General features: G+C 37.3%; 1 protein-coding gene across 2 annotated transcripts in view; it reads left to right on the top strand.

Annotated features, from left to right (window-relative positions):
- CEP85L (centrosomal protein 85 like) overlaps window positions 1-12,215 on the top strand; it is a 209,570-nt gene that overhangs the window by 51,717 nt on the left and 145,638 nt on the right. The gene's annotated exons all lie outside the window — the stretch shown is intronic.

Genomic DNA, 12,215 nt, shown 5'->3' with positions numbered 1-12,215 from the left:
CTATATCTCCAAAAAAAAAAAAAAAAGTCTTATCTGAAATTCCATCTATGGAACAGAGTTCCATCAAAGCCAATTTAAAAAAGAGCTTATGTCAAAAATAATTATTCTTGCTGCACTTTATGCAAATAATCAGGCCAAGTTTTATAAAGCATATCGGTCTTACCATAATTTGTCTTTAGTAAAAATGAGAAACTGGAGAGGGAAATACTATGTTTCAGAAACTATGGTACACTTGTTGTTAAATTCTAGTCTCATTAATTGTTTTTAAGTTTGTTTCTGCAATGTAGGCTAACCCTGTGAACTAATTCCTGTGAACCAACCAGGTGATCTCTGACTGTTGCTCAGAACAAGTGGGATGGGTAATGTAAAAATCTGAATCAGTATTCTAATTCTGGGCACATTGCAATCAGCTAGCAACCCCATATCAACTTGGTTTCAACAGTTGTCCAGTTCATGGAAAACCTTCTAGTTTAGTTTACTTGGAATAACTTTACTTATTTTGCTGTACTCTTGTGGAATATATTGCTGTTACACTCTTCGTGTAGGAATATAGGAGAAGCTTACTGAATATTTTCATAAATTAAACATTTACCTTTTGTTGAAACTTAAAGAGTTATGAATGGACCTTACCATACTGGTGCTTTCTGACTGAGCTCCTCTCTACCCTGAGTGCAAGAGACCCTCATAGTTAGGCAGGAATATCATTGCCCCTATTCAGCCTGAAGAAGTTACAGAAGAAGATGGATCTTCATCCCTCTGCAATCATTAGGATTAAGGGTTCTCTTATAAAAGGGAGGGGGGAAATGTCAGAGGCGTGTGAACCTGAGCAACTCCATCTTAAACAGGAGCTGGGTAAAATGAGGCTGAAACCTACTGGGCTGCATTCCCAGATGGTTAAGGCACTCTACATCACAGGATGAGATAGGAGGTCAGTACAAACTACAGGTCATGAAGACCTTGCTGATAAAACATGTTGCAGTAAAGGAGCTGGCCAAAACCTACCAAAACCAAAATGGCGACGAGATTTACCTCTGGTTGTCCTCACTGCGACACTCCCACCAGCGTCATGACAGTTTACAAATGCTATGACAACGTCAGGAAGTTACCCTATATGGTCTAAAAGGGGGAGGCATGAATAATCCACCCCCTGTTTAGCATATCATCAAAAAATAACCATAAAAATGGGCAACCAGCAGCCCATAGGACTACTCTGTCTGTGGAGTAGCCATTGTTTTATTCCTTTACTTTCTTAATAAACTTGCTTTCACTTTGGGAAGAAAAAGCTCAAATAAATAAGGATGATACCCCAAAACAGATATTCATGTATATCATTTCAAATATTTCATAATTTATAAGTAAAAGATGTACATAAGCATGGGGAAAAGGGAAATTGATCGATAAACATTGGAAAGAAGATTATCAAACTCAGTCACAGTGAAACAACAATTTAGACAATGAGGTGCTGATGCTGTCTTTACCAATAAAATTGCCCTTCCTTCTCAAAAAGTAGACTGTAATAACCAGGGTTTGAGCAAAGGTGGGAAATGTGGCTCTGTAATAACTGATAGCCTTTACAGAGGGCAATTTGACAATAACTAACAACCTATATAGCTGTTACTATGTTTTAGGCACTTTACACATGTTAACTCGTTTGATCTTCACAATAACCATATGAGGTAGGCACTATTCTCTGCATTTCACAAATGAGGAAAGTGAGACTAAGAGGCTAAATAGCTTAACCATGAATAACTTACATAAAGTGTATATGTTCTTAACTCAGCACAGGCACACAGATGAACAAAGATAATATGTATAAGAATATTCACTGCAACATCGTTTAGTGAAAAATAGGAAACAACTTTATATGCTTACCAATGGAGAAATGGTTATTCCACGGTATATCCAGTTAAAACTAATTAGATGGCTATATATGTACCAACCTAGAAAGAAATTCAAGCAAATTTCTAGGGTAAGATGGTAAATTGAACACACGCCTCAATTTTATTCCTTTATGGCATCCCACTAAAACTCAAGATTTTTTTTTTTTAAAAAAAAGAAGACAACCCTCTGAAGACAGGGAGAAAATGACAAAATTCTAGAAATGGTGTCAGATCAATATGTAAGAAAGTTTGTTAGCAGACCCCAAGGGGCTGAATTTTCAACCAGCACCAGAGAAATTAAGGACCAGGTTGGTAGCTTGACTGGTAATTTATATCATTAAAAAAACCCCAAGGCTGGGTGTGGTAGCTCACATGTGTAATCCCAGCACTTTGGGAGGCCAAGGTGGGTGGATCACCTGAGGTCAGGAGTTGGAGACCAGCCTGACCAATATGGTGAAACCCCGTCTCTACTGAAAATACAAAAATTAGCTGGGCCTGGTGGCAAGTGCCTGAGTCCCACCTACAGCAGGGGGGCTGAGACAGGAGAATTGCTTGAACCTGGAAGGCGGAGGTTGCAGTGAGCTGAGATTGCTTCGTGGCGTTCCAGCCTGGGTGACAGAGCAAGACTCCATCTCAGAACACACACACACACACACACACACACACACACACACACACACACACACACACTCACACTCTCTCTCTCTCTCTCTCTCTCTCTCTCTCTCTCTCTCTCTCTCTCTCTCTCGGAAAGCGGAGGTTGCAGTGAGCTGAGATTGCTCCATGGCATTCCAGCCTGGGTGACAGAGCGAGATTGCATCTCAAACACACACACACACACACACACACACACACACACACACACACACACACACACACCCAGAAGGCATTCCAGCCTGGGTGACAGAGCGAGATTGCATCTCAAAACACACACATACACACACACACACACACACACACACACACCCAGAAGGCTCAGGGACAGGCAGTACTAGGTTTGCAAGTTCTCTGCATTGTATAGTAACAAATTTTCTTCTTTCTATATTCTGTTCTTTGGAGGCAAGTCAAAAACGGAGGGTTTAACTCCATCTCCTGTGAGGGAGAATATGTGAATTTATTATTTGGAATTCTTCTTTAAGACATATTTGCCACTTCTCTTCCATTTATTTAATTGTTTATTTATATCAATGTGGACTCCTATATGTACACATTTATTTTTTAACCATAGACTTTATTAGAATTTTACCAGTTTTTCTATGAATGTCCTTTTCTGTTCCTGGTTCCTATCCAGGACACCACATTACATTTAATTGTAATGTTTTCTTAATCTCCTCTGGTCTGTGACGGTTTCTCATTCTCTTCCTATTTTTCATAACCTTAACAGTTTTGAGGAGAACTAGTCAAATATTTTACAGATGTCTTTCAAATTAGGTTTGTCTTACGTTTTTCTCATGATTAGACTGTGGTTGTAAGTTTTTGGCAAGAATACTACAGATATGAAAATATTCTTTTCATCATATCATATCAGGGGTACATAATAATAATTCGACATCATTAGTGATATTTACCTTGGTCGCTTGTTTAAGATATGTTTGCCAGGTTTCTCTTCTATAAAACAGTATTTTACCATTTCTATTATTTTTTAAAATCATACTCTATTTTTTGGAAGCAAGTCACTGAGTCCTGCCCACACTGAAAATAGGAGTTAGAGGCACTAAGTTCTACATCCTGGAGGACTAAATACTTATATATATGATTTGGAATTCTTCTGTAAGAAAGTAACCTCTTCTCTCTCATTTATTTATTTATTCAATCATTTATTTATGCCAGTATAGACTATGTGAATTTGTTTTATATTTTTGATCATGACTTAGTAATAATATTTTGTTGTTCAAATTTTGCCATTGAGAACTCTTTCAGGGTTGTTCTGGTGACACTTTGACATGGACACCACCCTGCCATCCTTTTGTTTCTTGAGCACTTCCTTACTTTTGGGTACCACAAAATGCTCCATGTTCATCTTAGTCCTACCTTAGCCCTTGAATCAATCATTTCACCAATGAGCTCTGGTTCTTTTTATTGGAGAGTGGTATTCAGAAACCAAGATCTGGGTGCTGGACATACTTGTTATTATTGGGTTGTCATTGCTTTTAGGCCCTTTCAGAGGACAGGGCTAGGTTATGCAGGTATGTATATTAGCCTATAATTACACATATATCTAGAATTATTTATCTGTTTATTCGTCAGTATTAGTATTGAGCCAAACATGAGTTCCTTGTGATGTCTTTGACTCTAATCCAGACAGCAGGATTTATTTTAGCCCTTCTCCCTTGCTTATCTATAACTTCCCTCTCCAACAGTTAGAAGCCTCCCACCATCTACCATCCATTTACTTGTTTGCTCAGTCCCCAGTATATGTGTATAAAGCAGGTTCAGAACTGTTAACCTCTACTCCCCTGTATTAGTTTCCTAGGGCTGCTATAACAAATTACCACAAACTAGAGGACTTAAACAACAAAAATATTTTTTCTCACAGTTTTGGAGACTATAAGGTTCAAAATGAAGGTGTTGGCAGGGCCATGCTCCGTCTGAAGGGTCTAGGGAAGAATTCTTCCTTGCCTTTTCTAGCTTCGGGTGCTTACTGGCAGTCCTTAGTATATTATTCATTGGCTTGTGGCACCATAACTCCAGTCTTTGTCTCCTTCACATGTCCTTCTTCCCTGAGCTTTCTGTCTTCATATCTTTCTCTCTCTATATAGGGATACCAGTAAGTGGACTTAGGGCTCACCCTGAACCAGCATGACCTCATTTTACCTCGGATTACATCTGCAAAGACCCTATTTCCAAATAAGGTCACATTCACAGCTTCTAGGGGTTAAAATTTTAATGTATTTTTATGGAGGACATAATTCAACCCACAGCACCCTCTATACACACTATGTGGTTAAACAGAAAATCATTAAAAAAGTGCTGGACAGTAATTGAACAAAGTTGAGTTGAGAATAAATCAGAAGTGCGTGGAGATCTTTTTAAAAATGTGTTCTAGCTGTTTGGTCTCATTAATAAACATTAAAATTAACTTTTTGAGGGAAGAATGATGTGGGGAATGAGGATTGAGAAGTTGAAGAACAGATGCTCTGAGATTTTCTTAGTGTTATTGTAAAGCTGCTGTAAGCAAATGATACTCTTTTTAAAACTGTGTTCCTGTGTCATGACTTCTCAAAAATTTACTTGAGATTCACAGACAAACTCTTTTATTTTTTGAAGCTTTGGCTTCAAAACTCAATAATCTTTTTATAGTCACTGACTTCAACCTCAATAGAGTATTATGGTATTAACCTGGGTCCAGTCAGGAACTAGCCTTCCTCAGTTTGGCTAAGGAGAGCTTAAAAAATAACTCTCTCCTGTTCTCAGACTAGGCCCCACACGGTATCCAGACTGGCATGCTGCCTTTTTCATGACAATGGCTAGCTGAAGAACTGAAAAACACCACTGAATAGATGACTATAGTCGTTATCTTTTTCATAAGTCTCCAGAAACCCTTTGATCCTGTTGTGCATTGTTTTATACTCACCTTTTCTATTGCTATGTAGAAAACTGTCTTTTCTTTTTATTCTTTGAATTAATTTAAAACTAATTTAGTTAGCAGTAGCAAATATCCTTGTTTTTCTCACTGAGTAATTCATCAAATGTTAAATATAAGTTTCTATAATCTTTCAGAGATGGGAGAGTATGATTTTCACTTTTTCCTTGAATTGGGTTGATGTAAATATGTTAAAATTTTTGTTACTTTCATTAGTTCTTGCAATTACCTCCAAGCCGAACTTTGACTCTTTTTCCCCAACAATTTTTTATTAATGTATGAAACAGTGAGTGATTGCACTGGTATGTTATATAGTCAGAATACAGAATATTCTAATGGAAAAGAATCCTGAGTTTAAGGCATGATTAGTAGATACTGTTATTTAGAAGCTATTCTACATAGATAAAGCAGTGTCAGAGTTTCAAGATCAAGGGTGTATTACTCTGTTCTCATGCTGCTATGAAGAAATGCCTGGGACTGGGTAATTTATAAAGAAAAGAGGTTAAATGGACTCAGAGTTCCACATGGCTGGGGAGGCCTTAGGAAACTTAGAATCATGGGGGAAAGCACCTCTTAACAGGGTGTCAGGAGAGAGAAGTTTCGAGCAAAGGGGGTAAAAAATTTCCTTATGAAACCGTCAGATCTCATGAGAACTCACTCGCTATCATGAGAACAGCATGGGGCAGCCGCCCCCATGATGAAATTACCTCCCACTGGGTCCCTCCCACGACATGTGGGGATTATGGGAACTACAATTCAAGATGAGATTTGGGTGGGGACACAGCCAAACCATATCAAAGGGCAAATAGTTCTAGGAAAGAGGCATAAGGAATGGTGGATAAAAATAAGAAGGAATAGTAAGACTGCTGGAAGACTTACAATAAATAACAGGAAATCGAGACTTCTGTGGAAAATGAATTAGAATTGTGGTTTGAGTGATTGGTGCTGGTAATGAATGATACTGGTTGCATTTATTATTGCCTGGAAAGGTACTCTTGTTTTTTTTTTTAAAAATCAGTTGTATTAAGATATTACCTGAATATAAGTAGTTTTAGCAGGCATAATAAAGACTATTTAGAAGGAAAGCCTGCTATGTGTGTTGATGTAATGCTTGGTTCCAATTAGTGTGTGCTTTCCTTCCTTAATTCATGTCTTTCTGAAGTTTTCATGATTTTTAATTTATGGGATCTATTTGTTCTTTACCTTATCTGTTCTTTGGTAAGTGTGCTTACCAAGTCCTGAGTCTTGTAGTTTATAAACACTGTTTTTCATTGTTGGGTTTGCCTCATGGCTTATCTGTTTATTGTAAAGCACTCAGGAAAATAACCACTGTGGAAGATTACTGAATATTGGGAATAACCTGCATCAGAACATAAGGAATAGGTTGATATTTATAATATAATAGCAACTTTAAAACATGCTATATATCAGATTATGTCATATCCGTGTCAAGCGGATATGTTTTTTATCCTTTGGTCTTTGATTATATAATTTTTTGGGGTCATCCATTAACCACAGGTCTATAAGATATTCATTTTTTCTCATTTATAAAATTAAACAAATCTATGCTAGCTAAATTCCAAACATTTTAGAATAACCTAAAATGTGTTTATCTCCTTTTATTACAACACCCAGCTGAGAATTACCATGTCACATAATTATATTAATTTCTAAATAATGTACATGAAATTTGTGTATTATCAAATATAATTTTACTTTTAGATTGTATCTACAACATATTTTAGTTAGCTGCCTTCAACTTTATTACTATTACTATTTGGCTTGGAGTAAGCATTTCTTCTTGATTGGTGAGACTGTGGCATGAAGTGCTGCATTAATTTGGTTTGTTGTGATAATTTTTAGGTGAAATGTGTGAATGCACTTAAATTCTTAAAAGACTGATTATTGTAAAAACCTCAGTGTACATATTAAATAATGACACAATTTACATGCTACATGGGAGTTGACAAATATACCTTATAATTTACACACTTATTATACTTCATGCATTATATGTACGACACTGTTAGTGACTTTTAGGAGATATTTGAGGTGGTGGTTGCCTCTTCCTTTTTAACCTGGAGCTTTTAGAAGGTTCATTCATTTATTCACTTATATATATTTATTGAATACTTACTGTGTTCCAAGAATGGCAGAATTGCAGGGAGATAAACATGGAGGAGAGGATTACATCAGAATCTCAGCAGTGAAGGGATTCTAGTACAGAAAATTATTCTAGACTTACCATTGAGGAATTTTCGTTTAGCCAGGGTATTTTGAGATTTCAAATAATGCTAAATTGAGACACTAACATTAGCAGCACCACTTTTTAGCTGTTGTAATTTGTTCATGGAGTTTCAAATTCCAGGTTGGAAGGAAATAGATCTACGACAATGAGGATAGATGTGTCTACCAGGCTACCAAATTGTAACATAAGGTACATAGCTGATCCCCAGTGTTTTCCTAGGATTTCTTTGCTGAGACCTGGAGGCCATTAAATAGCTACTGTTGCCACAGATATTAGTTTGAGGAAGTTGTTTTTGAAGTATGCAGCACTTGTTGTACATAGCATAATCTTGCTGTGGGACCAGAGTTGAGTGACAGAGGGATTGTAAGAGGAAACTGGGAGTATAGGACCTTGAGGCAAAAAAAAGAAACTTACTTTTTGCTTAGGCTTGGCTCGTAACCTTCCTCAGGACAGTCTTTCTCTCCTGTATCATGTGGCTCCTGATAGGCAGGCTCTCAGGCAATTCATTTATCTTTTTCAAAAATTTGAGGTTTTTTTTTTTTGAGACAATCTCACTGTGTCGCCCTGGCTGGAGTGTAGTGGCGGGATCTCGGCTCACTGCAAGCTCCGCCTCCCGGGTTCACGCCATTCTCCTGCCTCAGCCTACCGAGTAGCTGGGACTACAGGCGCCTGCCACCACACCCGGCTAATTTTTCGTATTTTTAGTAGAGATGGGGTTCTCGATCTCCTGACCTCGTGATCCACCAGCCTCGGCCTCCCAAAGTGCTGGGATTACAGGCGTGAGCCACCGTGCCCGGCGAGTTCTTAAATATAGTTTTTAATGTCTGTTTTGGGCTGATTTTTAAGTGTACTTATGTATTTTATTTTAAAAAGGTACAGATAGTGTTAAGTTTTTTCTTTTGATTATTCCCAACAGCTAATTTGTATTAGAGATAATTTTCTTATCTAATTAACCTATTTTATTTTAAATAGGGGCTGATAAAAATGAGCTTCAATTTAATCATATCTTCATTAGTTGGTTGTTTTTACTGAGAAATCGTAGGGCTCTTGAATACTATAAATTTTGAGGTCGTCCTGTGGATATATATCAGAAAGGAAGAAACAAGTTATCATTTGGTACACTATCTTCATTTTGTGTAAAAACAAAAGCCTTATAAAGATAAGGACTTGTTGGATTATTTATTTGTGTAGCCAATATTAATTGAATGTCTGTTGCATGTTAAGCACTGTGCTGGGGGTGTGAATTAGACATTTCCCCTAATCACTGTATATATGAAGTCTAGAGGAGAAGACAGTAAATAGTTAGGAGCGTTACGATAGGCGAAGTACACAGGGTGGTAGGGATAGACAACAGAGGGACATACAGAAGTCCAGGGGATAGGGAAAAGACTCCTGGCAGAAATGTTGTTTAGGTTGAGGCCCAAAAAGGTGAGTAGGAACCAGCAAGGTAAAAGCGGTTTGGGAGGAGAGTAGTCTAGGCTGAGAGAGTAGCTTGGTCAAAGGCTGGGAAGTAAAAGAACATTGTGGATGATGTGTTGAGGATGGATCACATCCCAGAAAACAAAACTGGAAGCTAGGAGACCACTTGCTGTTGAAGTAGAAGCTGGTGGTGACTTGTTCATAAAAAGAGACAGGAAAAAGACAACTAGATGATTTCAGAGATATTTGGGAAATCAAGACCATACTTTTTTTTTTTTTTTTTAAACAGCATTATTGCGATGCGCCGCCCCTCCCCCCACCAATCTCATGTCAAATTGTATTCCCCAATGTTGGTAGGGCCTGGTGGGAGGTGATTGCATCATGGAGGCAGTTTCTCGTGAATGGTTTAGCATCATCCCCCTAGTGCGGTTCTCGTGATAGACTTCTCACAAGATCAGGTTGTTTAAAAGTGTGTAGCACCTCTCGCCTCTCTCTCTTCCTCCTGCCATGTAAGACACCTACTCCTGCTTTGCCTTCCAGTCAAACCTCTTTCTTTTATAAAAACCTCAGGCTCGATATTTCTTTTCTTTATTTTTTTTTAATTCTTTTTCAGGTATTTATAGCAGTACAGTAATGGACTTATACCATACACCCGTTTGAAGTGTACAATTCAATGACTTTTAGTATATTCACAGAGTCATACATCTATTACCACTGTCAATTTTAGAAAATTTTTATTACACCAAAAAGAAATTATATCCCCTTTAGCCATTATCCTTCAAACCCTCTATTTTCCCAGCTGTAGGCAACTACTAATTTTGAAGGACAATATGAAAACTTCCCAGGGGCTCTGTCTCTTTTCCTTGCTTATGTATTTTATTACAATGATTAGGTTTCATTTGTTCATTAGTTTTCTTTGCTGAATGGTTTCTTTAAAACAAGTCATCTTAATGTAAAATATCTTCTTGTTCTCACTATCTTTTTCTTTTTTTTCCATAAAATTTCAAACATACACCAAAGTAGAAAGAAGGCAAAAGTGGTAACCTATATTTGTACACACCAAATTTATGCAATTATAATACATGACAATCTTATTTCAGCCATTACTTCTGCTCATCCACGTATACCCTTGGTACTATTTTTAAGCAAATAGAGAACTCCTTTTTAACCTTTTGGTAATAATGATACCAACATTTATTGAGCATTTACTATTTATTTACAGGGCATCATGATCATGATAAGAGGTTTGCATAAATTTTTCATTTAATTAAAAAATTTTATGCGGTACAATTATAAACCCATTTTATATATAAGGTAGGTGATATTTCAACCATTTTCTAGCCTGTTCTGCTTTTTATTAACAGTCAATTCATTGGTGAATAATACTATGTTTTTGCAACTTTGAAACTTTCAGGACTCTGATAATGGATATTCAAATAACATCACTTCCAGATATGACAGTGAATTATTTGGTCAATTAGCCTTAAAATTAACAGAAAATATCTCTCATAAAATTTTTCAATATGTTACACATTATATATAACTTATTTTAAAATTCTTTTATTATGGAGTCCTTTTGAGGTAAAATACAATTATCTCCTTTTTACTGATCAAAAAAAAAAAAAGACCTAGAGGATGTTAATGTATTCAGGGTTATATTGCTTTTCAAGTGGTGGAGAGGAGATTCTCTTAGTCTGTTTGTTTAGCCCCAAGCCCTGTTCTTTAACCATTGGTGCTAGATGTCTGTATTTGGAAGGCAGAATCCAAAGGGAGAAAAGCCCTGAGAGATGTAGTGTAGGATAATATAGGTAACACTAGATTGAGAAACAGGATACTAGGATTTTATTTTGAGCTCTGTTCTTGGTCAAGTAATTTAACCTCTTTGTACTTTAGTTCTTTATTTATAGATGGTAGCAGGTCAGAGGTTATACAAAGAACTTTTTTGCTTGTGAAATCGTAATTTCAAGGCAGTATTCAAAACAATTTGATTTACATTCTTTTGTAAATCAAGTAACTTTGTTCCTTATCTCTAAATTCTCGTTAATTTATGTTATTGCTGAAAATTAAATATTTGAATCATAAATTCTTAAACATGATGTATAATGTCATTATAGCTCTGTTACCGGTGGAGGGTGTCCAGGTTCTTGGTGCTTTGAACAAAGAATTGGACAAAATACACAAAGCAAGGAAAGAATGAAGCAATAAAAGCATAGATTTATTGAAAATGAAAGCACACTCAACAGGGTGGGAGTGGGCTCAAGCAAGCAGCTCAAGAATCTGGTTACAGAATTCTCTGGGGTTTAAATACCCTCTAGAGGTTTCCCATTTTGTTACTTGGTGTACACCCTATGTAAATGAAGTAGTGTCCCATGATCAGTCTGATTGGTTGCAGAAAGTGACCAATCAGAGGCTGAAGTGAAGTTACAAAGTTACACCCTATGCAGACGTCTGATTGGTTGTGGAAAGTGACCTGTCAGAGGCTGAAGTGAAGTTACAAAATTACACTTCTATGCAAATGAAGACTTGGCCCATGACCAGCCTGATTGGTTGCAGGAGGGGACCAATCAGAGGTACTTTCAGTTTTTCATCTGCCACACAGAAAAGGCAGGGCGGGAGGGGGCCTTTGCAAAGGGAGTAGTAGCCTCTGGTACTTTTGTTACTTGGGTGTGAAAAGTTGGGGTTTTCGTCTTAATTTAGTTCTAGGAAGTCAGTGTGAATTGGCCTTAGGTTCCCTGCCTCCAGACCCTGTTCTCCTGCCTCAGCTCTAGTAAGTTTGCAGAAATTAAAATTGTTGGAGGCATATTTTTGTATCTTTATGGACCTCAGTTTTACCTTCAGTATATATCATTCATTCATTCATTTTTGCCATCATTTTGCTTCTCAGCCTGGTAGAGAGAGTGTGATTGCTGGACCCTTACCCAGCTGAACTGAACTGAATTGATTTTAGAGATGTGTGAAGAACCCATGGACCTGGAAGGGCTCTTGTCACACAATCGTGAATGTAGGTGATATGGCTCCGATGACTGGAGGAACACCAGGGTCCTTTGTCTCGCCGGTTTAAATAAAACGACACGGACACATGTGG

The sequence above is a fragment of the Pan paniscus genome, chromosome 5 (assembly GCF_029289425.2).
Source record: "Pan paniscus chromosome 5, NHGRI_mPanPan1-v2.0_pri, whole genome shotgun sequence".
NCBI lineage: Eukaryota > Metazoa > Chordata > Mammalia > Primates > Hominidae > Pan > Pan paniscus.
Note: the sequence above shows the minus strand (reverse complement) of the source record. Positions and strands in the feature narration are given on the sequence as shown.